The 25,599-nt window shown below is 40.1% G+C and overlaps 15 non-coding genes across 15 annotated transcripts; all 15 read right to left on the reverse strand.

Moving 5' to 3' along the window:
* Positions 1 to 1,068: 1,068 nt before the first annotated feature.
* Positions 1,069 to 1,139, reverse strand: trnag-gcc (transfer RNA glycine (anticodon GCC)). The gene has a single exon. It is a non-coding gene; the product is annotated as a tRNA-Gly (tRNA).
* Positions 1,140 to 1,877: 738 nt separating this feature from the next.
* trnag-gcc (transfer RNA glycine (anticodon GCC)) lies at positions 1,878 to 1,948 on the reverse strand. Its single transcript has one exon. It is a non-coding gene; the product is annotated as a tRNA-Gly (tRNA).
* A 3,570-nt stretch (positions 1,949 to 5,518) lies between these two features.
* trnai-uau (transfer RNA isoleucine (anticodon UAU)) lies at positions 5,519 to 5,589 on the reverse strand. Its single transcript has one exon. It is a non-coding gene; the product is annotated as a tRNA-Ile (tRNA).
* A 739-nt stretch (positions 5,590 to 6,328) lies between these two features.
* On the reverse strand, positions 6,329 to 6,399 carry trnag-gcc (transfer RNA glycine (anticodon GCC)). The gene has a single exon. It is a non-coding gene; the product is annotated as a tRNA-Gly (tRNA).
* A 1,152-nt stretch (positions 6,400 to 7,551) lies between these two features.
* On the reverse strand, positions 7,552 to 7,622 carry trnag-gcc (transfer RNA glycine (anticodon GCC)). The gene has a single exon. It is a non-coding gene; the product is annotated as a tRNA-Gly (tRNA).
* Positions 7,623 to 8,357: 735 nt separating this feature from the next.
* On the reverse strand, positions 8,358 to 8,428 carry trnag-gcc (transfer RNA glycine (anticodon GCC)). The gene has a single exon. It is a non-coding gene; the product is annotated as a tRNA-Gly (tRNA).
* Positions 8,429 to 8,760: 332 nt separating this feature from the next.
* Positions 8,761 to 8,831, reverse strand: trnag-ucc (transfer RNA glycine (anticodon UCC)). Its single transcript has one exon. It is a non-coding gene; the product is annotated as a tRNA-Gly (tRNA).
* A 337-nt stretch (positions 8,832 to 9,168) lies between these two features.
* On the reverse strand, positions 9,169 to 9,239 carry trnag-gcc (transfer RNA glycine (anticodon GCC)). The gene has a single exon. It is a non-coding gene; the product is annotated as a tRNA-Gly (tRNA).
* A 1,548-nt stretch (positions 9,240 to 10,787) lies between these two features.
* trnag-gcc (transfer RNA glycine (anticodon GCC)) lies at positions 10,788 to 10,858 on the reverse strand. The gene has a single exon. It is a non-coding gene; the product is annotated as a tRNA-Gly (tRNA).
* A 1,956-nt stretch (positions 10,859 to 12,814) lies between these two features.
* Positions 12,815 to 12,885, reverse strand: trnag-gcc (transfer RNA glycine (anticodon GCC)). Its single transcript has one exon. It is a non-coding gene; the product is annotated as a tRNA-Gly (tRNA).
* Positions 12,886 to 13,620: 735 nt separating this feature from the next.
* Positions 13,621 to 13,691, reverse strand: trnag-gcc (transfer RNA glycine (anticodon GCC)). The gene has a single exon. It is a non-coding gene; the product is annotated as a tRNA-Gly (tRNA).
* Positions 13,692 to 16,138: 2,447 nt separating this feature from the next.
* Positions 16,139 to 16,209, reverse strand: trnag-gcc (transfer RNA glycine (anticodon GCC)). Its single transcript has one exon. It is a non-coding gene; the product is annotated as a tRNA-Gly (tRNA).
* An 827-nt stretch (positions 16,210 to 17,036) lies between these two features.
* On the reverse strand, positions 17,037 to 17,107 carry trnag-gcc (transfer RNA glycine (anticodon GCC)). Its single transcript has one exon. It is a non-coding gene; the product is annotated as a tRNA-Gly (tRNA).
* Positions 17,108 to 20,677: 3,570 nt separating this feature from the next.
* trnag-gcc (transfer RNA glycine (anticodon GCC)) lies at positions 20,678 to 20,748 on the reverse strand. Its single transcript has one exon. It is a non-coding gene; the product is annotated as a tRNA-Gly (tRNA).
* Positions 20,749 to 23,108: 2,360 nt separating this feature from the next.
* On the reverse strand, positions 23,109 to 23,179 carry trnag-gcc (transfer RNA glycine (anticodon GCC)). Its single transcript has one exon. It is a non-coding gene; the product is annotated as a tRNA-Gly (tRNA).
* Positions 23,180 to 25,599: the final 2,420 nt, after the last annotated feature.

Raw genomic sequence — 25,599 nt, forward strand, 5'->3', positions numbered from 1 at the left:
CACTGACCTAACATTGCTTTCCTGACTATGCTTAAGAAATGTTCTGCATTAATGCTTTCATAAACATACTTCAGGAATGTTTCGCACTGAAAACACAAACATTTTTATTGACACAAAAACAGCTAAGAGTGTTCAGGCTGAGGGAAGATTTCAAAAAACTGTTTTATACTAGAAGACCTTCCAATGGTCTGACAAAATAAGAATGTAAGAAAAATAGCCTATGATTTAGAACATTTTAAAAGCTGGCAACTGCTGCATTGGCCAGGAATAGAACCAGGGTATCCCGCGTGGCAGGCCAGAATTCTACCACTGAACCACCAATGCTTACATGCAAGTCACATTTGAAATGTAGTATACTGCTCTCCAAAAACCTTTCTGCTCTCCCACAAGCCAGTCGAAAAATCTTCCACTGACCTAATATTGCTTTCCTGACTATGCTTAAGAAATGTCCTGCATTAATGCTTTAATGAACATACTTCAGGAATGTTTCGCACTGAAAACACAACATTTTTTTCCTGACACTCAATAAGCTAATAGTGTTCAGGCTGAGGGAAGATTTCAAAAAACTGTTTTATATTAGAAGACCTTCCAACGGTCTGACAAAATAAGAATGTAAGAAAAATAGCCTATGATGTAGAACATTTTAAAAGCTGGCAACTGCTGCATTGGCCGGGAATCGGACCCGGGTGTCCCGCGTGGCAGGCGAGAACTCTACCACTGAACCACCAATGCTTACATGCAAGTCACATTTGAAATGTAGTATACTGCTCTCCAAAAACCTTTCTGCTCTCCCACAAGCCAGTCGAAAAAACTTCCACTGACCTAACATTGCTTTCCTGACTATGCTTAAGAAATGTTCTACATTAATGATTTAATGAACATACTTCAGGAATGTTTCGCACTGAAAACACAAACATTTTTATTGACACAAAAACAGCTAAGAGTGTTCAGGCTGAGGGAAGATTTCACAAAACTGTTTTATACTAGGAGACCTTCCAATGGTCTGACAAAATAAGAATGTAAGAAAAATAGCCTATGATGTAGAACATTTTAAAAGCTGGCAACTGCTGCATTGGCCGGGAATCGGACCCGGGTCTCCCGCGTGGCAGGCGAGAATTCTACCACTGAACCACCAATGCTTACATGAAAGACTCTTTTAAATGTAGTCTACTGAGCAGAACCTTTCTGCTCTCCCACAAGCCAGTCGAAAAAACTACCACTGACCTAACATTGCTTTCCTGACTATGCTTAAGAAATGTTCTGCATTAATGCTTTCTTGAACATACTTCAGGAATGTTTCGCACTGAAAACACAAACATTTTTATTGACACAAAAACAGCTAAGAGTGTTCAGGCTGAGGGAAGATTTCACAAAACTGTTTTATACTAGAAGACCTTCCAACGGTCTGACAAAATAAGAATGTAAGAAAAATAGCCTATGATGTAGAACATTTTAAAAGCTGGCAACTGTTTCATTGGCCGGGAATCGGACCCGGGTCTCCCGCGTGGCAGGCAAGAATTCTACCACTGAACCACCAACGCTTACATGCAAGTCACATTTGAAATGTAGTCTACTGCTCTCCAAAAACCTTTCTGCTCTCCCACAAGCCAGTCGAAAAAACTACCACTGACCTAACATTGCTTTCCTGACTATGCTTAAGAAATGTTCTGCATTAATGCTTTAATGAACATACTTCAGGAATGTTTCGCACTGAAAACACAAACATTTTTATTGACACAAAAACAGCTAAGAGTGTTCAGGCTGAGGGAAGATTTCAAAAAACTGTTTTATACTAGAAGACCTTCCAATGGTCTGACAAAATAAGAATGTAAGAAAAATAGCCTATGATGTAGAACATTTTAAAAGCTGGCAACCAGTGCATTGGCCGGGAATCGGACCCGGGTCTCCCGCGTGGCAGGCGAGAATTCTACCACTGAACCACCAATGCTTACATGAAAGACTCTTTTAAATGTAGTCTACTGAGCAGAACCTTTCTGCTCTCCCACAAGCCAGTCGAAAAAACTACCACCGACCTAACATTGCTTTCCTGACTATGCTTAAGAAATGTTCTGCATTAATGCTTTCATGAACATACTTCAGGAATGTTTCGCACTGAAAACACAAACATTTTTATTGACACAAAAACAGCTAAGAGTGTTCAGGCTGAGGGAAGATTTCAAAAAACTGTTTTATATTAGAAGACCTTCCAACGGTCTGACAAAATAAGAATGTAAGAAAAATAGCCTATGATGTAGAACATTTTAAAAGCTGGCAAGTGCTGCATTGGCCGGGAATCGGACCCAGGTCTCCCGCATGGAAGGCAAGAATTCTACCACTGAACCACCAACGCTTACATGCAAGTCACATTTGAAATGTAGTATACTGCTCTGCAAAAACCTTTCTGCTCTCCCACAAGCCAGTCGAAAAAACTTCCACTGACCTAACATTGCTTTCCTGACTATGCTTAAGAAATGTTCTGCATTAATGCTTTAATGAACATACTTCAGGAATGTTTCGCACTGAAAACACTAACTTTTTTTATTGACACACAATAAGCTAATAGTGTTCAGGCTGAGGGAAGATTTCACAAAACTGTTTTATATTAGAAGACCTTCCAACGGTCTGACAAAATAAGAATGTAAGAAAAATAGCCTATGATGTAGAACATTTTAAAAGCTGGCAACTGCTGCATTGGCCGGGAATCAGACCCAGGTCTCCAGCGTGGCAGGCGAGCATTCTACCACTGAACCACCAATTCTTACATGGAAGACTCTTTTAAATGTAGTCTACTGAGCAGAACCTTTCTGCTCTCTCACAAGCCAGTCGAAAAAACTACCACTGACCTAACATTGCTTTCCTGACTATGCTTAAGAAATATTCTGCATTAATGCTTTCATGAACATACTTCAGGAATGTTTCGCACTGAAAACACAAACATTTTTATTGACACAAAAACAGCTAAGAGTGTTCAGGCTGAGGGAAGATTTCAAAAAACTGTTTTATACTAGAAGACCTTCCAATGGTCTGACAAAATAAGAATGTAAGAAAAATAGCCTATGATGTAGAACATTTTAAAAGCTGGCAACCAGTGCATTGGCCGGGAATCGGATCCGGGTCTCCCGCGTGGCAGGCGAGAATTCTACCACTGAACCACCAATGCTTACATGAAAGACTCTTTTAAATGTAGTCTACTGAGCAGAACCTTTCTGCTCTCCCACAAGCCAGTCGAAAAAACTACCACTGACCTAACATTGCTTTCCTGACTATGCTTAAGAAATGTTCTGCATTAATGCTTTCATGAACATACTTCAGGAATGTTTCGCACTGAAAACACAAACATTTTTATTGACACAAAAACAGCTAAGAGTGTTCAGGCTGAGGGAAGATTTCAAAAAACTGTTTTATACTAGAAGACCTTCCAATGGTCTGACAAAATAAGAATGTAAGAAAAATAGCCTATGATGTAGAACATTTTAAAAGCTGGCAACCAGTGCATTGGCCGGGAATCGGACCCGGGTCTCCCGCGTGGCAGGCGAGAATTCTACCACTGAACCACCAATGTTTACATGAAAGACTCTTTTAAATGTAGTCTACTGAGCAGAACCTTTCTGCTCTCCCACAAGCCAGTCGAAAAAACTACCACCGACCTAACATTGCTTTCCTGACTATGCTTAAGAAATGTTCTGCATTAATGCTTTCATGAACATACTTCAGGAATGTTTCGCACTGAAAACACAAACATTTTTATTGACACAAAAACAGCTAAGAGTGTTCAGGCTGAGGGAAGATTTCAAAAAACTGTTTTATACTAGAAGACCTTCCAATGGTCTGACAAAATAAGAATGTAAGAAAAATAGCCTATGATGTAGAACATTTTAAAAGCTGGCAACTGCTGCATTGGCCGGGAATCGGACACGGGTGTCCCGCGTGGCAGGCAAGAATTCTACCGCTGAACCACCAACGCTTACATGCAAGTCACATTTGAAATGTAGTCTACTGCTCTCCAAAAACCTTTCTGCTCTCCCACAAGCCAGTCGAAAAAACTTCCACTGACCTAACATTGCTTTCCTGACTATGCTTAAGAAATGTTCTGCATTAATGCTTTAATGAACATACTTCAGGAATGTTTCGCACTGAAAACACTAACTTTTTTTATTGACACACAATAAGCTAATAGTGTTCAGGTTGAGGGAAGATTTCACAAAACTGTTTTATATTAGAAGACCTTCCAACGGTCTGACAAAATAAGAATGTAAGAAAAATAGACTATGATGTAGAACATTTTAAAAGCTGACAACTGCTGCATTGGCCGGGAATCGGACCCGGGTGACTCGCGTGGCAGGCGAGAATTCTACCACTGAACCACCAATGCTTACATGCAAGGCACATTTGAAATGTAGTATACTGCTCTCCAAAAACCTTTCTGCTCTCCCACAAGCCAGTCGAAAAAACTACCACTGACCTAACATTGCTTTCCTGACTATGCTTAAGAAATGTTCTGCATTAATGCTTTCATGAACATACTTCAGGAATGTTTCGCACTGAAAACACAAACATTTTTATTGACACAAAAACAGCTAAGAGTGTTCAGGCTGAGGGAAAATTTCAAAAAACTGTTTTATACTAGAAGACCTTCCAATGGTCTGACAAAATAAGAATGTAAGAAAAATAGCCTATGATGTAGAACATTTTAAAAGCTGGCAACTGCTGCATTGGCCGGGAATCGGATCCAGGTCTCCCGCGTGGCAGGCGAGAATTCTACCACTGAACCACCAATGCTTACGTGAAAGACTCTTTTAAATGTAGTCTACTGAGCAGAACCTTTCTGCTCTCCCACAAGCCAGTCGAAAAAACTACCACTGACCTAACATTGCTTTCCTGACTATGCTTAAGAAATGTTCTGCATTAATGCTTTCATGAACATACTTCAGGAATGTTTCGCACTGAAAACACAAACATTTTTATTGACACAAAAACAGCTAAGAGTGTTCAGGCTGAGGGAAGATTTCAAAAAACTGTTTTATACTAGAAGACCTTCCAATGGTCTGACAAAATAAGAATGTAAGAAAAATAGCCTATGATGTAGAACATTTTAAAAGCTGGCAACTGCTGCATTGGCCGGGAATCAGACCCGGGTCTCCCGCGTGGCAGGCAAGAATTCTACCACTGAACCACCAACGCTTACATGCAAGTCACATTTGAAATGTAGTCTTCTGCTCTCCAAAAACCTTTCTGCTCTCCCACAAGCCAGTCGAAAAAACTTCCACTGACCTAACATTGCTTTCCTGACTATGCTTAAGAAATGTTCTGCATTAATGCTTTAATGAACATACTTCAGGAATGTTTCGCACTGAAAACACAAACTTTTTTTATTGACACACAATAAGCTAATAGTGTTCAGGCTGAGGGAAGATTTCACAAAACTGTTTTATATTAGAAGACCTTCCAACGGTCTGACAAAATAAGAATGTAAGAAAAATAGCCTATGATGTCGAACATTTTAAAAGCTGGCAACTGCTGCATTGGCCGGGAATCGGACCCAGGTCTCCCGCATATAAGGCAAGAATTCTACCACTGAACCACCAATGCTTACATGCAAGTCACGTTTGAAATGTAGTATACTGCTCTGCAAAAACCTTTCTGCTCTCCCACAAGCCAGTCGAAAAAACTTCCACTGACCTAACATTGCTTTCCTGACTATGCTTAAGAAATGTTCTGCATTAATGCTTTAATGAACATACTTCAGGAATGTTTCGCACTGAAAACACAAACTTTTTTTATTGACACACAATAAGCTAATAGTGTTCAGGCTGAGGGAAGATTTCACAAAACTATTTTATATTAGAAGACCTTCCAACGGTCTGACAAAATAAGAATGTAAGAAAAATAGCCTATGATGTAGAACATTTTAAAAGCTGGCAACTGCTGCATTGGCCGGGAATCAGACCCAGGTCTCCAGCGTGGCAGGCGAGAATTCTACCACTGAACCACCAATGCTTACATGAAAGACTCTTTTAAATGTAGTCTACTGAGCAGAACCTTTCTGCTCTCCCACAAGCCAGTCGAAAAAACTACCACCGACCTAACATTGCTTTCCTGACTATGCTTAAGAAATGTTCTGCATTAATGCTTTCATGAACATACTTCAGGAATGTTTCGCACTGAAAACACAAACATTTTTATTGACACAAAAACAGCTAAGAGTGTTCAGGCTGAGGGAAGATTTCAAAAAACTGTTTTATACTAGGAGACCTTCCAATGGTCTGACAAAATAAGAATGTAAGAAAAATAGCCTATGATGTAGAACATTTTAAAAGCTGGCAACCAGTGCATTGGCCGGGAATCGGACCCGGGTCTCCCGCGTGGCAGGCGAGAATTCTACCACTGAACCACCAATGCTTACATGCAATTCACATTTGAAATGTAGTATACTGCTCTCCAAAAACGTTTCTGCTCTCCCACAAGCCAGTCGAAAAAACTTCCACTGACCTAACATTGCTTTCCTGACTATGCTTAAGAAATGTTCTGCATTAATGCTTTAATGAACATACTTCAGGAATGTTTCGCACTGAAAACACAACATTTTTTTCCTGACACTCAATAAGCTAATAGTGTTCAGGCTGAGGGAAGATTTCACAAAACTGTTTTATATTAGAAGACCTTCCAACGGTCTGACAAAATAAGAATGTAAGAAAAATAGCCTATGATGTAGAACATTTTAAAAGCTGACAACTGCTGCATTGGCCGGGAATCGGACCCGGGTGACCCGCGTGGCAGGCGAGAATTCTACCACTGAACCACCAATGCTTACATGCAAGTCACATTTGAAATGTAGTATACTTCTCTCCAAAAACCTTTCTGCTCTCCCACAAGCCAGTCGAAAAAACTTCCACTGACCTAACATTGCTTTCCTGACTATGCTTAAGAAATGTTCTACATTAATGCTTTAATGAACATACTTCAGGAATGTTTCGCACTGAAAACACAAACATTTTTATTGACACAAAAACAGCTAAGAGTGTTCAGGCTGAGGGAAGATTTCACAAAACTGTTTTATACTAGAAGACCTTCCAATGGTCTGACAAAATAAGAATGTAAGAAAAAAAGCCTATGATGTAGAACATTTTAAAAGCTGGCAACTGCTGCATTGGCCGGGAATCAGACCCGGGTCTCCCGCGTGGCAGGCGAGAAATCAACCACTGAACCACCAATGCTTACATGCAAGTCACATTTGAAATGTAGTATACTGCTCTCCAAAAACCTTTCTGCTCTCCCACAAGCCAGTCGAAAAAACTTCCACTGACCTAATATTGCTTTCCTGACTATGCTTAAGAAATGTTCTGCATTAATGCTTTAATGAACATACTTCAGGAATGTTTCGCACTAAAAACACAACATTTTTTTCCTGACACTCAATAAGCTAATAGTGTTCAGGCTGAGGGAAGATTTCACAAAACTGTTTTATATTAGAAGACCTTCCAACGGTCTGACAAAATAAGAATGTAAGAAAAATAGCCTATGATGTAGAACATTTTAAAAGCTGGCAACTGCTGCATTGGCCGGGAATCGGACCCGGGTCTCCCGCGTGGCAGGCGAGAATTCTACCACTGAACCACCAATGCTTACATGCAAATCACAATTGAAATGTAGTCTACTGAGCAGAACCTTTCTGTTCTCCCACAAGCCAGTCGAAAAAACTACCACTGACCTAACATTGCTTTCCTGACTATGCTTAAGAAATGTTCTGCATTAATGCTTTAATGAACATACTTCAGGAATGTTTCGCACTGAAAACACAAACTTTTTTTATTGACACACAATAAGCTAATAGTGTTCAGGCTGAGGGAAGATTTCACAAAACTGTTTTATATTAGAAGACCTTCCAACGGTCTGACAAAATAAGAATGTAAGAAAAATAGCCTATGATGTAGAACATTTTAAAAGCTGGCAAGTGCTGCGTTGGCCGGGAATTGGACCCGGGTCTCCCGCGTGGCAGGCAAGAATTCTACCACTGAACCACCAATGCTTACATGAAAGACTCTTTTAAATGTAGTCTACTGAGCAGAACCTTTCTGCTCTCCCACAAGCCAGTCGAAAAAACTACCACTGACCTAACATTGCTTTCCTGACTATGCTTAAGAAATGTTCTGCATTAATGCTTTCATGAACATACTTCAGGAATGTTTTGCACTGAAAACACAAACATTTTTATTGACACAAAAACAGCTAAGAGTGTTCAGGCTGAGGGAAGATTTCAAAAAACTGTTTTATACTAGAAGACCTTCCAATGGTCTGACAAAATAAGAATGTAAGAAAAATAGCCTATGATGTAGAACATTTTAAAAGCTGGCAACTGCTGCATTGGCCGGGAATCGGACCCGGGTCTCCCGCGTGGCAGGCGAGAATTCTACCACTGAACCACCAATGCTTACATGAAAGACTCTTTTAAATGTAGTCTACTGAGCAGAACCTTTCTGCTCTCCCACAAGCCAGTCGAAAAAACTACCACTGACCTAACATTGCTTTCCTGACTATGCTTAAGAAATGTTCTGCATTAATGCTTTCATGAACATACTTCAGGAATGTTTCGCACTGAAAACACAAACTTTTTTTATTGACACACAATAAGCTAATAGTGTTCAGGCTGAGGGAAGATTTCACAAAACTGTTTTATATTAGAAGACCTTCCAACGGTCTGACAAAATAAGAATGTAAGAAAAAAAGCCTATGATGTAGAACATTTTAAAAGCTGGCAACTGCTGCATTGGCCGGGAATCGGACCCGGGTCTCCCGCATGGAAGGCAAGAATTCTACCACTGAACCACCAATGCTTACATGCAAGTCACATTTGAAATGTAGTATACTGCTCTCCAAAAACGTTTCTGCTCTCCCACAAGCCAGTCGAAAAAACTTCCACTGACCTAACATTGCTTTCCTGACTATGCTTAAGAAATGTTCTGCATTAATGCTTTAATGAACATACTTCAGGAATGTTTCGCACTGAAAACACAACATTTTTTTCCTGACACTCAATAAGCTAATAGTGTTCAGGCTGAGGGAAGATTTCACAAAACTGTTTTATATTAGAAGACCTTCCAACGGTCTGACAAAATAAGAATGTAAGAAAAATAGCCTATGATGTAGAACATTTTAAAAGCTGACAACTGCTGCATTGGCCGGGAATCGGACCCGGGTCTCCCGCGTGGCAGGCGAGAATTCTACCACTGAACCACCAATGCTTACATGCAAGTCACATTTGAAATGTAGTATACTGCTCTCCAAAAACCTTTCTGCTCTCCCACAAGCCAGTCGAAAAAACTTCCACTGACCTAACATTGCTTTCCTGACTATGCTTAAGAAATGTTCTACATTAATGCTTTAATGAACATACTTCAGGAATGTTTCGCACTGAAAACACAAACATTTTTATTGACACAAAAACAGCTAAGAGTGTTCAGGCTGAGGGAAGATTTCACAAAACTGTTTTATACTAGAAGACCTTCCAATGGTCTGACAAAATAAGAATGTAAGAAAAAAAGCCTATGATGTAGAACATTTTAAAAGCTGGCAACTGCTGCATTGGCCGGGAATCGGACCCGGGTTTCCCGCGTGGCAGGCAAGAATTCTACCACTGAACCACCAATGCTTACATGAAAGACTCTTTTAAATGTAGTCTACTGAGCAGAACCTTTCTGCTCTCCCACAAGCCAGTCGAAAAAACTACCAATGACCTAACATTGCTTTCCTGACTATGCTTATGAAAAGTTCTGCATTAATGCTTTAATGAACATACTTCAGGAATGTTTCGCACTGAAAACACAAACATTTTTATTGACACAAAAACAGCTAAGAGTGTTCAGGCTGAGGGAAGATTTCACAAAACTGTTTTATACTAGAAGACCTTCCAATGGTCTGACAAAATAAGAATGTAAGAAAAATAGCCTATGATGTAGAACATTTTAAAAGCTGGCAACTGCTGCATTGGCCGAGAATCGGACCCGGGTCTCCCGCGTGGCAGGCAAGAAATCTACCACTGAACCATCAATGCTTACATGCAAGTCACTTTTGAAATGTAGTCTACTGCTCTCCAAAAACCTTTCTGCTCTCCCACAAGCCAGTCTAAAAAACTTCCACTGACCTAACATTGCTTTCCTGACTATGCTTAAGAAATGTTCTGCATTAATGCTTTAATGAACATACTTCAGGAATGTTTCGCATTGAAAACACAAACTTTTTTTATTGACACACAATAAGCTAATAGTGTTCAGGCTGAGGGAAGATTTCACAAAACTGTTTTATATTAGAAGACCTTCCAACGGTCTGACAAAATAAGAATGTAAGAAAAATAGCCTATGATGATGAACATTTTAAAAGCTGGCAACCAGTGCATTGGCCGGGAATCGGACCCGGGTCTCCCGCGTGGCAGGCAAGAATTCTACCACTGAACCACCAATGCTTACATGAAAGACTCTTTTAAATGTAGTCTACTGAGCAGAACCTTTCTGCTCTCCCACAAGCCAGTCGAAAAAACTACCACTGACCTAACATTGCTTTCCTGACTATGCTTAAGAAATGTTCTGCATTAATGCTTTCATGAACATACTTCAGGAATGTTTCGCACTGAAAACACAAACATTTTTATTGACACAAAAACAGCTAAGAGTGTTCAGGCTGAGGGAAAATTTCAAAAAACTGTTTTATACTAGAAGACCTTCCAATGGTCTGACAAAATAAGAATGTAAGAAAAATAGCCTATGATGTAGAACATTTTAAAAGCTGGCAACCAGTGCATTGGCCGGGAATCGGACCCGGGTCTCCCGCGTGGCAGGCGAGAATTCTACCACTGAACCACCAATGCTTACATGAAAGACTCTTTTAAATGTAGTCTACTGAGCAGAACCTTTCTGCTCTCCCACAAGACAGTCGAAAAAACTACCACTGACCTAACATTGCTTTCCTGACTATGCTTAAGAAATGTTCTGCATTAATGCTTTCATGAACATACTTCAGTAATGTTTCGCACTGAACACACAAACATTTTTATTGACACAAAAACAGCTAAGAGTGTTCAGGCTGAGGGAAGATTTCAAAAAACTGTTTTATACTAGAAGACCTTCCAATGGTCTGACAAAATAAGAATGTAAGAAAAATAGCCTATGATGTAGAACATTTTAAAAGCTAGCAAACAATGCATTGGCCGGGAACCGGACCCGGGTCTCCCGCGTGGCAGGCGAGAATTCTACCACTGAACCACCAATGCTTACATGCAATTCACATTTGAAATGTAGTATACTGCTCTCCAAAAACGTTTCTGCTCTCCCACAAGCCAGTCGAAAAAACTTCCACTGACCTAACATTGCTTTCCTGACTATGCTTAAGAAATGTTCTGCATTAATGCTTTAATGAACATACTTCAGGAATGTTTCGCACTGAAAACACAACATTTTTTTCCTGACACTCAATAAGCTAATAGTGTTCAGGCTGAGGGAAGATTTCACAAAACTGTTTTATATTAGAAGACCTTCCAACGGTCTGACAAAATAAGAATGTAAGAAAAATAGCCTATGATGTAGAACATTTTAAAAGCTGACAACTGCTGCATTGGCCGGGAATCGGACCCGGGTGACCCGCGTGGCAGGCGAGAATTCTACCACTGAACCACCAATGCTTACATGCAAGTCACATTTGAAATGTAGTATACTGCTCTCCAAAAACCTTTCTGCTCTCCCACAAGCCAGTCGAAAAAACTTCCACTGACCTAACATTGCTTTCCTGACTATGCTTAAGAAATGTTCTACATTAATGCTTTAATGAACATACTTCAGGAATGTTTCGCACTGAAAACACAAACATTTTTATTGACACAAAAACAGCTAAGAGTGTTCAGGCTGAGGGAAGATTTCACAAAACTGTTTTATACTAGAAGACCTTCCAATGGTCTGACAAAATAAGAATGTAAGAAAAAAAGCCTATGATGTAGAACATTTTAAAAGCTGGCAACTGCTGCATTGGCCGGGAATCGGACCCGGGTCTCCCGCGTGGCAGGCGAGAAATCAACCACTGAAGCACCAATGCTTACACGAAAGACTCTTTTAAATGTAGTCTACTGAGCAGAACCTTTCTGCTCTCCCACAAGCCAGTCGAAAAAACTACCACTGACCTAACATTGCTTTCCTGACTATGCTTAAGAAATGTTCTGCATTAATGCTTTAATGAACATACTTCAGGAATGTTTCGCACTGAAAACACAAACATTTTTATTGACACAAAAACAGCTAAGAGTGTTCAGGCTGAGGGAAGATTTCACAAAACTGTTTTATACTAGAAGACCTTCCAATGGTCTGACAAAATAAGAATGTAAGAAAAATAGCCTATGATTTAGAACATTTTAAAAGCTGGCAACTGCTGGCTTGGCCAGGAATAGAACCCGGGTCTCCCGCGTGGCAGGCCAGAATTCTACCACTGAACCACCAATGCTTACAAGCAAGGCACATTTGAAATGTAGTATACTGCTCTCCAAAAACCTTTCTGCTCTCCCACAAGCCAGTCGAAAAAACTTCCACTGACCTAATATTGCTTTCCTGACTATGCTTAAGAAATGTTCTGCATTAATGCTTTAATGAACATACTTCAGGAATGTTTCGCACTGAAAACACAACATTTTTTTCCTGACACTCAATAAGCTAATAGTGTTCAGGCTGAGGGAAGATTTCACAAAACTGTTTTATATTAGAAGACCTTCCAACGGTCTGACAAAATAAGAATGTAAGAAAAATAGCCTATGATGTAGAACATTTTAAAAGCTGGCAACTGCTGCATTGGCCGGGAATCGGACCCGGGTCTCCCGCGTGGCAGGCGAGAATTCTACCACTGAACCACCAATGCTCACATGAAAATCACAATTGAAATGTAGTCTACTGAGCAGAACCTTTCTGTTCTCCCACAAGCCAGTCGAAAAAACTACCACTGACCTAACATTGCTTTCCTGACTATGCTTAAGAAATGTTCTGCATTAATGCTTTAATGAACATACTTCAGGAATGTTTCGCACTGAAAACACAAACTTTTTTTATTGACACACAATAAGCTAAGAGTGTTCAGGCTGAGGGAAGATTTCACAAAACTGTTTTATACTAGAAGACCTTCCAATGGTCTGACAAAATAAGAATGTAAGAAAAAAAGCCTATGATGTAGAACATTTTAAAAGCTGGCAACCAGTGCATTGGCCCGGAATCAGACCCGGGTCTCCCGCGTGGCAGGCAAGAATTCTACCACTGAACCACCAATGCTTACATGAAAGACTCTTTTAAATGTAGTCTACTGAGCAGAACCTTTCTGCTCTCCCACAAGCCAGTCGAAAAAACTACCACTGACCTAACATTGCTTTCCTGACTATGCTTGAGAAATGTTCTGCATTAATGCTTTCATGAACATACTTCAGGAATGTTTCGCACTGAAAACACAAACATTTTTATTGACACAAAAACAGCTAAGAGTGTTCAGGCTGAGGGAAAATTTCAAAAAACTGTTTTATACTAGAAGACCTTCCAATGGTCTGACAAAATAAGAATGTAAGAAAAATAGCCTATGATGTAGAACATTTTAAAAGCTGGCAACCAGTGCATTGGCCGGGAATCGGACCCGGGTCTCCCGCGTGGCAGGCGAGAATTCTACCACTGAACCACCAATGCTTACATGAAAGACTCTTTTAAATGTAGTCTACTGAGCAGAACCTTTCTGCTCTCCCACAAGACAGTCGAAAAAACTACCACTGACCTAACATTGCTTTCCTGACTATGCTTAAGAAATGTTCTGCAATAATGCTTTCATGAACATACTTCAGGAATGTTTCGCACTGAAAACACAAACATTTTTATTGACACAAAAACAGCTAAGAGTGTTCAGGCTGAGGGAAGATTTCAAAAAACTGTTTTATACTAGAAGACCTTCCAATGGTCTGACAAAATAAGAATGTAAGAAAAATAGCCTATGATGTAGAACATTTTAAAAGCTGGCAACCAGTGCATTGGCCGGGAATCGGACCCAGGTCTCCCGCGTGGCAGGCGAGAATTCTACCACTGAACCACCAATGCTTACATGCAATTCACATTTGAAATGTAGTATACTGCTCTCCAAAAACCTTTCTGCTCTCCCACAAGCCAGTCGAAAAAACTTCCACTGACCTAACATTGCTTTCCTGACTATGCTTAAGAAATGTTCTGCATTAATGCTTTAATGAACATACTTCAGGAATGTTTCGCACTGAAAAAACAACATTTTTTTCCTGACACTCAATAAGCTAATAGTGTTCAGGCTGAGGGAAGATTTCACAAAACTGTTTTATATTAGAAGACCTTCCAACGGTCTGACAAAATAAGAATGTAAGAAAAATAGCCTATGATGTAGAACATTTTAAAAGCTGACAACTGCTGCATTGGCCGGGAATCTGACCCGGGTCTCCCGCGTGGCAGACGAGAATTCTACCACTGAACCACCAATGCTTACATGAAAGACTCTTTTAAATGTAGTCTACTGAGCAGAACCTTTCTGCTCTCCCACAAGCCAGTCGAAAAAACTACCACTGACCTAACATTGCTTTCCTGACTATGCTTAAGAAATGTTCTGCATTAATGCTTTCATAAACATACTTCAGGAATGTTTCGCACTGAAAACACAAACATTTTTATTGACACAAAAACAGCTAAGAGTGTTCAGGCTGAGGGAAGATTTCACAAAACTGTTTTATACTAGAAGACCTTATAATGGTCTGACAAAATAAGAATGTAAGAAAAATAGCCTATGATGTAAAACATTTTAAAAGCTGGCAAGTGCTGCATTGGCCGGGAATCGGACCTGGGTCTCCCGCATGGCAGGCGAGAATTCTACCACTGAACCACCAATGCTTACATGCAATTCACATTTGAAATGTAGTATACTGCTCTCCAAAAACCTTTCTGCTCTCCCACAAGCCAGTCGAAAAAACTTCCACTGACCTAACATTGCTTTCCTGACTATGCTTAAGAAATGTTCTGCATTAATGCTTTAATGAACATACTTCAGGAATGTTTCGCACTGAAAAAACAACATTTTTTTCCTGACACTCAATAAGCTAATAGTGTTCAGGCTGAGGGAAGATTTCACAAAACTGTTTTATATTAGAAGACCTTCCAACGGTCTGACAAAATAAGAATGTAAGAAAAATAGCCTATGATGTAGAACATTTTAAAAGCTGACAACTGCTGCATTGGCCGGGAATCTGACCCGGGTCTCCCGCGTGGCAGACGAGAATTCTACCACTGAACCACCAATGCTTACATGAAAGACTCTTTTAAATGTAGTCTACTGAGCAGAACCTTTCTGCTCTCCCACAAGCCAGTCGAAAAAACTACCACTGACCTAACATTGCTTTCCTGACTATGCTTAAGAAATGTTCTGCATTAATGCTTTCATAAACATACTTCAGGAATGTTTCGCACTGAAAACACAAACATTTTTATTGACACAAAAACAGCTAAGAGTGTTCAGGCTGAGGGAAGATTTCACAAAACTGTTTTATACTAGAAGACCTTATAATGGTCTGACAAAATAAGAATGTAAGAAAAATAGCCTATGATGTAAAACATTTTAAAAGCTGGCAAGTGCTGCATTGGCCGGGAATCGGACCTGGGTCTCCCGCATGGCAGGCGAGAATTCTACCACTGAACCACCAATGCTTACAGCTGGCAACTGCTGCATTGGCCGGGAATCGAACCCCGGTCTCCCGCGTGGCAGGCGAGAATTCTACCACTGAACCAGCAACGCTTACACGCAAGTCACATTTGAAATGTAGTATACTGCTCTCCAAAAACCTTTCTGCTCTCCCACAAGCCAATCGAAAAAACTTCCACTGACCTAATATTGCTTTCCTGACTATGCTTAAAAAAAGTTCTGCATTAATGCTTTAATGAACATACTTCAGGAATGTTTCGCACTGAAAACACAAACTTTTTTTATTGACACACAATAAGCTAATAGTGTTCAGGCTGAGGTAAGATTTCACAAAACTGTTTTATACTAGAAGACGTTCCAATGGTCTGACAAAATAAGAATGTAAGAAAAATAGCCTATGATGTAGAACATTTTAAAAGCTGGCAACTGCTGCATTGGCCGGGAATCGGACCCGGGTCTCCCGCGTGGCAGGCGAGAATTCTACCACTGAACCACCAATGCTTACATGAAAGACTCTTTTAAATGTAGTCTACTGAGCAGAACCTTTCTGCTCTCCCACAAGCCAGTCGAAAAAACTACCACTGACCTAACATTGCTTTCCTGACTATGCTTAAGAAATGTTCTGCATTAATGCTTTAATGAACATACTTCAGGAATGTTTCGCACTGAAAACACAAACATTTTTATTGACACAAAAACAGCTAAGAGTGTTCAGGCTGAGGGAAGATTTCACAAAACTGTTTTATACTAGAAGACCTTATAATATTCTGACAAAATAAGAATGTAAGAAAAATAGCCTATGATGTAAAACATTTTAAAAGCTGGCAAGTGCTGCATTGGCCGGGAATCGGACCTGGGTCTCCCGCATGGCAGGCGAGAATTCTACCACTGAACCACCAATGCTTACAGCTGGCAACTGCTGCATTGGCCGGGAATCGAACCCCGGTCTCCCGCGTGGCAGGCTAGAATTCTACCACTGAACCACCAACGCTTACACGCAAGTCACATTTGAAATGTAGTATACTGCTCTCCAAAAACCTTTCTGCTCTCCCACAAGCCAATCGAAAAAACTTCCACTGACCTAATATTGCTTTCCTGACTATGCTTAAAAAAAGTTCTGCATTAATGCTTTAATGAACATACTTCAGGAATGTTTCGCACTGAAAACACAAACTTTTTTTATTGACACACAATAAGCTAATAGTGTTCAGGCTGAGGTAAGATTTCACAAAACTGTTTTATACTAGAAGACGTTCCAAAGGTCTGACAAAATAAGAATGTAAGAAAAATAGCCTATGATGTAAAACATTTTAAAAGCTGGCAACTGCTGCATTGGCCGGGAATCGGACCCGGGTCTCCCGCGTGGCAGGCGAGAATTCTACCACTGAACCACCAATGCTTACATGAAAGACTCTTTTAAATGTAGTCTACTGAGCAGAACCTTTCTGCTCTCCCACAAGCCAGTCGAAAAAACTACCACTGACCTAACATTGCTTTCCTGACTATGCTTAAGAAATGTTCTGCATTAATGCTTTCATGAACATACTTCAGGAATGTTTCGCACTGAAAACACAAACTTTTTTTATTGACACACAATAAGCTAATAGTGTTCAGGCTGAGGGAAGATTTCACAAAACTGTTTTATATTAGAAGACCTTCCAACGGTCTGACAAAATAAGAATGTAAGAAAAAAAGCCTATGATGTAGAACATTTTAAAAGCTGGCAACTGCTGCATTGGCCAGGAATAGAACCCGGGTCTCCCGCGTGGCAGGCCAGAATTCTACCACTGAACCACCAATGCTTACATGCAAGTCACATTTGAAATGTAGTCTACTGCTCTCCAAAAACCTTTCTGCTCTCCCACAAGCCAGTCGAAAAAACTTCCACTGACCTAATATTGCTTTCCTGACTATGCTTAAGAAATTTTCTGCATTAATGCTTTAATGAACATACTTCAGGAATGTTTCGCACTGAAAACACAAACATTTTTATTGACACAAAATCAGCTAAGAGTGTTCAGGCTGAGGGAAGATTTCACAAAACTGTTTTATACTAGAAGACCTTCCAATGGTCTGACAAAATAAGAATGTAAGAAAAAAAGCCTATGATGTAGAACATTTTAAAAGCTGGCAACTGCTGCATTGGCCGTGAATCGGACCCGGGTCTCCCGCGTGGCAGGCGAGAATTCTACCACTGAACCACCAATGCTTACATGAAAGACTCTTTTAAATGTAGTCTACTGAGCAGAACCTTTCTGCTCTCCCACAAGCCAGTCGAAAAAACTACCACTGACCTAACATTGCTTTCCTGACTATGCTTATGAAATGTTCTGCATTAATGCTTTAATGAACATACTTCAGGAATGTTTCGCACTGAAAACACAAACATTTTTATTGACACAAAAACAGCTAAGAGTGTTCAGGCTGAGGGAAGATTTCAAAAAACTGTTTTATACTAGAAGACCTTCCAATGGTCTGACAAAATAAGAATGTAAGAAAAATAGCCTATGATGTAGAACATTTTAAAAGCTGGCAACTGCTGCATTGGCCGAGAATCGGACCCGGGTCTCCCGCGTGGCAGGCAAGAAATCTACCACTGAACCACCATTGCTTACATGCATGTCACATTTGAAATGTAGTCTACTGCTCTCCAAAAACCTTTCTGCTCTCCCACAAGCCAGTCGAAAAAACTTCCACTGACCTAACATTGCTTTCCTGACTATGCTTAAGAAATGTTCTGCATTAATGCTTTAATGAACATACTTCAGGAATGTTTCGCACTGAAAACACAAAATTTTTTTCCTGACACTCAATAAGCTAATAGTGTTCAGGCTGAGGGAAGATTTCACAAAACTGTTTTATATTAGAAGACCTTCCAACGGTCTGACAAAATAAGAATGTAAGAAAAATAGCCTATGATGTAGAACATTTTAAAAGCTGACAACTGCTGCATTGGCCGGGAATCGGACCCGGGTGACCCGCGTGGCAGGCGAGAATTCTACCACTGAACCACCAATGCTTACATGCAAGTCACATTTGAAATGTAGTATACTGCTCTCCAAAAACCTTTCTGCTCTCCCACAAGCCAGTCGAAAAAACTTCCACTGACCTAATATTGCTTTCCTGACTATGCTTAAGAAATGTTCTGCATTAATGCTTTAATGAACATACTTCAGGAATGTTTCGCACTGAAAACACAAACATTTTTATTGACACAAAAACAGTTAAGAGTGTTCAGGCTGAGGGAAGATTTCACAAAACTGTTTTATATTAGAAGACCTTCCAACGGTCTGACAAAATAAGAATGTAAGAAAAATAGCCTATGATGTAGAACATTTTAAAAGCTGGCAACCGCTGCATTGGCCAGGAATCGGACCCTAGTTTCCTGCGTGGCAGGCGAGAATTCTACCACTGAACCACCAATGCTTACATGAAAGACTCTTTTAAATGTAGTCTATTAACCTTTCTGCTCTCCCACAAGCCAGTCGAAAAAACTACCACTGACCTAACATTGCTTTCCTGACTATGCTTAAGAAATGTTCTGCATTAATGCTTTAATGAACATACTTCAGGAATGTTTCGCACTGAAAACACAACATTTTTTTCCTGACACTCAATAAGCTAATAGTGTTCAGGCTGAGGGAAGATTTCACAAAACTGTTTTATACTAGAAGACCTTCCAACGGTTTGACAAAATAAGAATGTAAGAAAAATAGCCTATGATGTAGAACATTTTAAAAGCTGGCAACTGCTGCATTGGCCGGGAATCGGACCCGGGTCTACCGCATGGCAGGCGAGAATTCTACCACTGAACCACCAATGCTTACATGAAAGAATCTTTTAAATGTACTCTACTGAGCAGAATCTTTCTGCTCTCCCACAAGCCAGTCGAAAAAACTACCACTGACCTAACATTGCTTTCCTGACTATGCTTAAGAAATGTTCTGCATTAATGCTTTCATGAACATACTTCAGGAATGTTTCGCACTGAAAACACAAACATTTTTATTGACACAAAAACAGCTAAGAGTGTTCAGGCTGAGGGAAGATTTCACAAAACTGTTTTATACTAGAAGACCTTCCAATGGTCTGACAAAATAAGAATGTAAGAAAAATAGCCTATGATTTAGAACATTTTAAAAGCTGGCAACTGCTGCATTGGCCGGGAATCGGACCCGGGTCTCCCGCGTGGCAGGCCAGAATTCTACCACTGAACCACCAATGCTTACATGCAAGTCACATTTGAAATGTAGTATACTGCTCTCCAAAAACCTTTCTGCTCTCCCACAAGCCAGTCGACAAAACTTCCACTGACCTAATATTGCTTTCCTGACTATGCTTAAGAAATGTTCTGCATTAATGCTTTAATGAACATACTTCAGGAATGTTTCGCACTGAAAACACAACATTTTTTTCCTGACACTCAATAAGCTAATAGTGTTCAGGCTGAGGGAAGATTTCACAAAACTGTTTTATATTAGAAGACCTTCCAACGGTCTGACAAAATAAGAATGTAAGAAAAATAGCCTATGATGTAGAACATTTTAAAAGCTGGCAACTGCTGCATTGGCCGGGAATCGGACCCGGGTCTCCCGCGTGGCAGGCTAGAATTCTACCACTGAACCACCAATGCTTACATGCAAGTCACATTTGAAATGTAGTATACTGCTCTCCAAAAACCTTTCTGCTCTCCCACAAGCCAGTCGAAAAAACTTCCACTGACCTAACATTGCTTTCCTGACTATGCTTAAGAAATGTTCTGCATTAATGCTTTAATGAACATACTTCAGGAATGTTTCGCACTGAAAACACAAACATTTTTATTGACACAAAAACAGCTAAGAGTGTTCAGGCTGAGGGAAGATTTCACAAAACTGTTTTATACTAGAAGACCTTCCAATGGTCTGACAAAATAAGAATGTAAGAAAAATAGCCTATGATGTAGAACATTTTAAAAGCTGACAACTGCTGCATTGGCCGGGAATCGGACCCGGGTCTCCCGCGTGGCAGGCGAGAATTCTACCACTGAACCACCAATGCTTACATGAAAGACTTTTTTAAATGTAGTCTACTGAGCAGAACCTTTCTGCTCTCCCACAAGCCAGTCGAAAAAACTACCACTGACCTAACATTGCTTTCCTGACTATGCTTAAGAAATGTTCTGCATTAATGCTTTCATGAACATACTTCAGGAATGTTTCGCACTGAAAACACAAACATTTTTATTGACACAAAAACAGCTAAGAGTGTTCAGGCTGAGGGAAGATTTCACAAAACTGTTTTATACTAGAAGACCTTCCAATGGTCTGACAAAATAAGAATGTAAGAAAAATAGCCTATGATTTAGAACATTTTAAAAGCTGGCAACTGCTGCATTGGCCGGGAATCGGACCCGGGTCTCCCGCGTGGCAGGCCAGAATTCTACCACTGAACCACCAATGCTTACATGCAAGTCACATTTGAAATGTAGTATACTGCTCTCCAAAAACCTTTCTGCTCTCCCACAAGCCAGTCGACAAAACTTCCACTGACCTAATATTGCTTTCCTGACTATGCTTAAGAAATGTTCTGCATTAATGCTTTAATGAACATACTTCAGGAATGTTTCGCACTGAAAACACAACATTTTTTTCCTGACACTCAATAAGCTAATAGTGTTCAGGCTGAGGGAAGATTTCACAAAACTGTTTTATATTAGAAGACCTTCCAACGGTCTGACAAAATAAGAATGTAAGAAAAATAGCCTATGATGTAGAACATTTTAAAAGCTGACAACTGCTGCATTGGCCGGGAATCGGACCCGGGTGACCCGCGTGGCAGGCGAGAATTCTACCACTGAACCACCAATGCTTACATGCAAGTCACATTTGAAATGTAGTATACTGCTCTCCAAAAACCTTTCTGCTCTCCCACAAGCCAGTCGAAAAAACTTCCACTGACCTAACATTGCTTTCCTGACTATGCTTAAGAAATGTTCTACATTAATGCTTTAATGAACATACTTCAGGAATGTTTCGCACTGAAAACACAAACATTTTTATTGACACAAAAACAGCTAAGAGTGTTCAGGCTGAGGGAAGATTTCACAAAACTGTTTTATACTAGAAGACCTTCCAATGGTCTGACAAAATAAGAATGTAAGAAAAAAAGCCTATGATGTAGAACATTTTAAAAGCTGGCAACTGCTGCATTGGCCGGGAATCGGACCCGGGTCTCCCGCGTGGCAGGCGAGAAATCAACCACTGAACCACCAATGCTTACATGAAAGACTCTTTTAAATGTAGTCTACTGAGCAGAACCTTTCTGCTCTCCCACAAGCCAGTCGAAAAAACTACCACTGACCTAACATTGCTTTCCTGACTATGCTTATGAAATGTTCTGCATTAATGCTTTAATGAACATACTTCAGGAATGTTTCGCACTGAAAACACAAACATTTTTATTGACACAAAAACAGCTAAGAGTGTTCAGGCTGAGGGAAGATTTCACAAAACTGTTTTATACTAGAAGACCTTCCAATGGTCTGACAAAATAAGAATGTAAGAAAAATAGCCTATGATTTAGAACATTTTAAAAGCTGGCAACTGCTGCATTGGCCAGGAATAGAACCCGGGTCTCCCGCGTGGCAGGCCAGAATTCTACCACTGAACCACCAATGCTTACATGCAAGTCACATTTGAAATGTAGTATACTGCTCTCCAAAAACCTTTCTGCTCTCCCACAAGCCAGTCGAAAAAACTTCCACTGACCTAATATTGCTTTCCTGACTATGCTTAAGAAATGTTCTGCATTAATGCTTTAATGAACATACTTCAGGAATGTTTCGCACTGAAAACACAACATTTTTTTCCTGACACTCAATAAGCTAATAGTGTTCAGGCTGAGGGAAGATTTCACAAAACTGTTTTATATTAGAAGACCTTCCAACGGTCTGACAAAATAAGAATGTAAGAAAAATAGCCTATGATGTAGAACATTTTAAAAGCTGGCAACTGCTGCATTGGCCGGGAATCGGACCCAGGTCTCCCGCGTGGCAGGCGAGAATTCTACCACTGAACCACCAATGCTTACATGCAAGACACAGTTGAAATATAGTCTACTGAGCAGAACCTTTCTGTTCTCCCACAAGCCAGTCGAAAAAACTACCACTGACCTAACATTGCTTTCCTGACAATGCTTAAGAAATGTTCTGCATTAATGCTTTAATGAACATACTTCAGGAATGTTTCGCACTGAAAACACAAACTTTTTTTATTGACACACAATAAGCTAATAGTGTTCAGGCTGAGGGAAGATTTCACAAAACTGTTTTATATTAGAAGACCTTCCAACGGTCTGACAAAATAAGAATGTAAGAAAAATAGCCTATGATGTAGAACATTTTAAAAGCTGGCAACTGCTGCATTGGCCGGGAATCGGACCCGGGTCTCCCGCGTGGCAGGCGAAAATTCTACCACTGAACCACCAATGCTTACATGAAAGACTCTTTTAAATGTAGTCTACTGAGCAGAACCTTTCTGCTCTCCCACAAGCCAGTCGAAAAAACTACCACTGACCTAACATTGCTTTCCTGACTATGCTTAAGAAATGTTCTGCATTAATGCTTTCATGAACATACTTCAGGAATGTTTTGCACTGAAAACACAAACATTTTTATTGACACAAAAACAGCTAAGAGTGTTCAGGCTGAGGGAAGATTTCAAAAAACTGTTTTATACTAGAAGACCTTCCAATGGTCTGACAAAATAAGAATGTAAGAAAAATAGCCTATGATGTAGAACATTTTAAAAGCTGGCAACTGCTGCATTGGCCGGGAATCGGACCCGGGTCTCCCGCGTGGCAGGCAAGAATTCTACCACTGAACCACCAACGCTTACATGCAAGTCACATTTGAAATGTAGTCTACTGCTCTCCAAAAACCTTTCTGCTCTCCCACAAGCCAGTCGAAAAAACTTCCACTGACCTAACATTGCTTTCCTGACTATGCTTAAGAAATGTTCTGCATTAATGCTTTAATGAACATACTTCAGGAATGTTTCGCACTGAAAACACAAACTTTTTTTATTGAAACACAATAAGCTAATAGTGTTCAGGCTGAGGGAAGATTTCACAAAACTGTTTTATATTAGAAGACCTTCCAACGGTCTGACAAAATAAGAATGTAAGAAAAATAGCCTATGATGTAAAACATTTTAAAAGCTGACAACTGCTGCATTGGCCGGGAATCGGACCCGGGTCTCCCGCGTGGCAGGCGTGAATTCTACCACTGAACCACCAATGCTTACATGCAAGTCACATTTGAAATGTAGTATACTGCTCTCCAAAAACCTTTCTGCTCTCCCACAAGCCAGTCGAAAAAACTTCCACTGACCTAACATTGCTTTCCTGACTATGCTTAAGAAATGTTCTACATTAATGCTTTAATGAACATACTTCAGGAATGTTTCGCACTGAAAACACAAACATTTTTATTGACACAAAAACAGCTAAGAGTGTTCAGGCTGAGGGAAGATTTCACAAAACTGTTTTATACTAGAAGACCTTCCAATGGTCTGACAAAATAAGAATGTAAGAAAAAAAGCCTATGATGTAGAACATTTTAAAAGCTGGCAACTGCTGCATTGGCCGGGAATCGGACCCGGGTCTCCCGCGTGGCAGGCAAGAATTCTACCACTGAACCACCAATGCTTACATGAAAGACTCTTTTAAATGTAGTCTACTGAGCAGAACCTTTCTGCTCTCCCTCAAGCCAGTCGAAAAAACTACCACTGACCTAACATTGCTTTCCTGACTATGCTTATGAAAAGTTCTGCATTAATGCTTTAATGAACATACTTCAGGAATGTTTCGCACTGAAAACACAAACATTTTTATTGACACAAAAACAGCTAAGAGTGTTCAGGCTGAGGGAAGATTTCACAAAACTGTTTTATACTAGAAGACCTTCCAATGGTCTGACAAAATAAGAATGTAAGAAAAATAGCCTATGATGTAGAACATTTTAAAAGCTGGCAACTGCTGCATTGGCCGAGAATCGGACCCGGGTCTCCCGCGTGGCAGGCAAGAAATCTACCACTGAACCATCAATGCTTACATGCAAGTCACATTTGAAATGTAGTCTACTGCTCTCCAAAAACCTTTCTGCTCTCCCACAAGCCAGTCTAAAAAACTTCCACTGACCTAACATTGCTTTCCTGACTATGCTTAAGAAATGTTCTGCATTAATGCTTTAATGAACATACTTCAGGAATGTTTCGCACTGAAAACACAAACTTTTTTTATTGACACACAATAAGCTAATAGTGTTCAGGCTGAGGGAAGATTTCACAAAACTGTTTTATATTAGAAGACCTTCCAACGGTCTGACAAAATAAGAATGTAAGAAAAATAGCCTATGATGATGAACATTTTAAAAGCTGGCAACCAGTGCATTGGCCGGGAATCGGACCCGGGTCTCCCGCGTGGCAGGCAAGAATTCTACCACTGAACCACCAATGCTTACATGAAAGACTCTTTTAAATGTAGTCTACTGAGCAGAACCTTTCTGCTCTCCCACAAGCCAGTCGAAAAAACTACCACTGACCTAACATTGCTTTCCTGACTATGCTTGAGAAATGTTCTGCATTAATGCTTTCATGAACATACTTCAGGAATGTTTCGCACTGAAAACACAAACATTTTTATTGACACAAAAACAGCTAAGAGTGTTCAGGCTGAGGGAAAATTTCAAAAAACTGTTTTATACTAGAAGACCTTCCAATGGTCTGACAAAATAAGAATGTAAGAAAAATAGCCTATGATGTAGAACATTTTAAAAGCTGGCAACCAGCGCATTGGCCTGGAATCGGACCCGGGTCTCCCGCGTGGCAGGCGAGAATTCTACCACTGAAC

Source organism: Salminus brasiliensis, chromosome 3 (assembly GCF_030463535.1).
Source record: "Salminus brasiliensis chromosome 3, fSalBra1.hap2, whole genome shotgun sequence".
In the NCBI taxonomy this organism is placed as follows: domain Eukaryota; kingdom Metazoa; phylum Chordata; class Actinopteri; order Characiformes; family Bryconidae; genus Salminus; species Salminus brasiliensis.